Source organism: Bison bison, unplaced genomic scaffold, assembly GCF_000754665.1.
Source record: "Bison bison bison isolate TAMUID 2011002044 unplaced genomic scaffold, Bison_UMD1.0 scf7180017864180, whole genome shotgun sequence".
NCBI classification, from domain to species: domain Eukaryota; kingdom Metazoa; phylum Chordata; class Mammalia; order Artiodactyla; family Bovidae; genus Bison; species Bison bison.
In genome coordinates this window covers 4,710,530-4,714,445 of record NW_011494752.1, presented here as the reverse complement: position 1 = coordinate 4,714,445, position 3,916 = coordinate 4,710,530, and the positions used below count along the sequence as shown (strand labels likewise).

At 50.2% G+C, this 3,916-nt stretch overlaps 1 long non-coding RNA gene across 1 annotated transcript in view; it reads left to right on the top strand.

Annotated features, from left to right (window-relative positions):
• Nucleotides 1-3,347: 3,347 nt before the first annotated feature.
• The window catches only part of LOC104990571, an 11,500-nt gene continuing 10,931 nt past the window's right edge, over nt 3,348-3,916 (top strand). Inside the window, exon 1 of the long non-coding RNA XR_825526.1 lies at nt 3,348-3,460. This is a non-coding gene — a long non-coding RNA (uncharacterized LOC104990571). The remainder of the gene's footprint in view (nt 3,461-3,916) is intronic.

Below are 3,916 nucleotides of genomic sequence, written 5' to 3'. Positions count from 1 at the left end.
GCCAAAGAATGCTCAAACTACCGCACAATTGCACTCATCTCACACGCTAGCAAAGTAATGCTCAAAATTCTCCAAGCCAGGCTTCAGCAATATGTGAACCATGAACTTGCAGATGTTCAAGCTGGTTTTAGAAAAGGCAGAGGAACCAGAGATCAAATTGCCAACATCCGCTGGATCATGAAAAAAGCAAGAGAGTTCCAGAAAAACATCTATTTCTGCTTTATTGACTATGCCAAAGCCTTTGATTGTGTGGATCACAAGAAACTGTGGAAAATTCTGAAAGAGATGGGAATACCAGACCATGTGACCTGCCTCTTGAGAAAGCTATATGCAGGTAAGGAAGCAACAGTTAGAACTGGACATGAAACAAGAGACTGGCTCCAAATAGGAAAAGGAGTACGTCAAAGCTGTGTATTGTCACCCTGTTTATTTAACTTCTATGCAGAGTACATCATGAGAAACGCTGGGCTGGAAGAAGCACAAGCTGGAATCAAGATTGCCGGGAGAATATCAATAACCTCAGATATGCAGATGACACCACCCTTATGGCAGAAAGTGAAGAGGAACTAAAAAGCCTCTTGATGAAAGTGAAAGACAGGGAAAAAGTTGGCCTAAAGCTCAACATTCCGAAAACTAAGATCATGGCATCTGGTCCCATCACTTCATGGGAAATAGATGTGGAAACAGTGGAAACAGTGTCAGACTTTATTTTGGGGGGGCTCCAAAATCACTGGAGATGGTGATTGCAGCCATGAAATTAAAAGATGCTTACTCCTTGAAAGGAAAGTTATTGAAAAGCAGAGATATTACTTTGCCAACAAAGGTCCGTCTAGTCAAGGCTATGGTTTTTCCAGTGGTCATGTATGGATGTGGAAGTTGGACTGTGAAGAAAGCTGAGTGCCGAAGAATTGATGCTTTTGAACTGTGGTGTTGGAGAAGACTCTTGAGAGTCCCTTGGACTGCAAGGAGATCCAACCAGTCCATCCTAAAGGAGATCAGTCCTGGGTGTTCACTGGAAGGACTGTTGCTGAAGCTGAAACTCCAATGCTTTGGCCACCTCATGCGAAGAGTTGACTCATTGGGAAAGACTCTGATGCTGGGAGGGATTGGGGGCAGGAGGAGAAGGGGACGATAGAGGATGAGATGGCTGGATGGTATCACCGACTCGACGGACATGAGTTTGAGTGAACTCCAGGAGTTGGTGATGGACAGGGAGGCCTGGCATGCTGTGATTCATGGGGTCGCAAAGAGTCAGACACGACTTAGTGACTGAACTGAACTGAGAACCCACTGGAACACTGACATCATCAGCCCAATTGATAGGCTGTCTAACAGATTCGCCCCCTTCATTGCACACAAGAATTTAAAACAAAACAAGACACTGCAGTTATATTCATTATTGCAGACAACAGGTTTCTTTATGCTATCAAATCTAAATTACTCCTATGGTGTGGATTCTACCATCATTCCCTTCAAAGCCTACGAGCTGGCCAACACCCTAAATGTTCTAGCCTGAAAAATCATCCAAAATACCAACTCAACACTTAGTCCTCCACTGTCATACTTAATGCCTTCCGAGGTACAGCATGCAAGGTTACTGCATGCCAGTGTACTGCCCAACAGTCATCACTCTTCTATCTGCAATCAAACCCGTGTAATGGTGACCATGGGTCAATTCACTGTTTAAAGCGGATTTACCAGTTCCTCCCTCCCTTTCTCTAAGAAAGCAACAGATAAGTGAGCAAGAAGTAGTCTCAGAAGAAGACACAAACTTCGGGATAATATGCACTGAGAAAAGCCAGACTGAGGCGCCCTGGATCAAGTTAATTAAGAAACAATTAAACACGACAGTATCTTGGAATCAAAACCAAGGAATGCCGTGAGGACAGGTTTCTCAACTGCTCAGAGGAGAAGACACAATTCCTTTTCATCTAAAATTAGAAAGCCACCCAGAACATAAACCAAGAAGCATGGGTAGAAGGCTGAGAATCATAAGCTAGCAATGGGCATGGAGGTGGGGTGGAGGAAGAAAGTAAATATCCATATTGTTTTACTTCTTCTGTTATTCATTAGGTTTGCTCCTGGCCTTTGGGATTCGGCAGTTCCACCCTCCCCACACCCATGGGATATCAGGCAACAGGCTGGGAGCTCTGTCCACAAGTTCTTAAACGTCTCACAATTCTGCTAAGCGTTGGCAGATATCTAGCTGGAAGCTCAAAGATGCAAGTGAAAATATTAAAAGGTTTCTGCCCACTCCTCAGTCTAAGGCGAGAGGTCATCTACTTAGGGAGTGCCCTTGTGTGTCCTGATACCATCTCTAGACTTTCTACCCAGAGAACTACGTTGGCTTCCACGCCCATCAGTGCCCATGTGTTGGCGCCGTCGGAATTTCAAGTATTCCCCCGCCCCTCTCTGCAGTCGGGAGAACACTGAATCGCTGGTGGGCACCTAGAGTCAGAATGCAAGAGGGTCCCGGAACACAGGACAAGCGCACAGGGAGCCGACCGCCTCCTCAGAGCAGACCCAGGCAACGTCCCCGGGCCGGGAAACACTCAGGTGGGCCGGCGACCAGGCAGACGGGGTGCCAGGTTTGCCCTGGGTGCCCGCTCCTCTCGCCAGCCCCGGAAGCGCCTCCCTCCCGCCTAGCGGGCTCCGAGGGGGCGGGGAGTCGAACGCCCCCTTCCGGGTGCCTCCGCCTGGCTGGCCAGCCCCGCTCCTCCTCCGGGCGGGAATCCTCCCTCCCCGCCCCTACCGGAGCCGGGCCCCGGCGCCAGGTCCGGCCCCAGGGGGGAACCCCCAGTCCCGGCTCCCTCTCCCTGCGGCCTCTGCCCGTCTTCCCGACCCTTGAGAGCCGGGAAGACCCCGCCGGCAGCGGTCAGGACCCACCGCTCATTACGACATCTTCCTCTCTGGCCTCCGCCGCCTCCGCCGCCACCGAGAGCCTGACACCGCCCGCCTAGCACCCGCCAATCCCGGAGCCTGCCATCGCCCGAGCGACGGCAGCGTTCACCAATAAGAGCTCGGTACATTGGGGACCGACAGCACTATCAACCAATCAAAGAGAGGCATCTAGAGCGACGTTGGCTTGGCCAATAGACCTGTGAAATGTCACTGACGGACGGTAGAGGGCACCAACCGGAAGCTTACTGAAGAGTGAACGACATGTTCGCCAGCCAACTGAAGGGAGGCAAAGTCCCACCTACCAGGTGGTTGATGGACAGCAACAGGAAGCTAGATGGGGAGGGGCTTAGCTAAAGAGTGGTTTTGTATTGGTCGTGGTTGACCTTCCACCCACCTTTAATCCAGAAGATGAGTGATAGATCTGCCCTAAAACCAATCAAAAGTCCTCAGGGTGAGGCCGACAAATGCCCTATAAATAGAATCTACTTTGATCCTAAATCCAGCGTCGCCCTGGTGTGGTAGGGGTGTCTCGCTCTTCTGCTGTTCAACCCGTTGCCTGGTGAGTTGAAAGCCACCAGCCTTTTATTCAATTTTTTATCTTTCATCGCTTCTGAAGAGGGAAGTGAGCCTCCAGGCGACTTTGTCAGTGAGACATTGGCAGCAGGCACAATAGCGGGAGTTGGGGCTGCGTGACACTTCTCAAAGTATTTTCACCGTCTCAGTTCAAATCCCTCACAATCCTCTCCTGGTTATTGCATCAACCTGCCAACGTGGGCATCAGAATCACCTGAAGCTCTCTAAAAGATTCTAGGACTGCCTCTTGTGTCCGGCGCACGACAGAAATATGCATTCTAACGAGCGCCTCTGGTGGACAGAATTGGCCTCTGCCCCCACTTACCTCCTTGAATGAAGTGCTGTTAGTACAGCACTTGGCAGGCGCGACCTGGGTAGGTTTATCTTCCCTATAAGATGTGTAACTTTGGAACGCGTTAGTGAGAAGGAATCCACTCTGGTG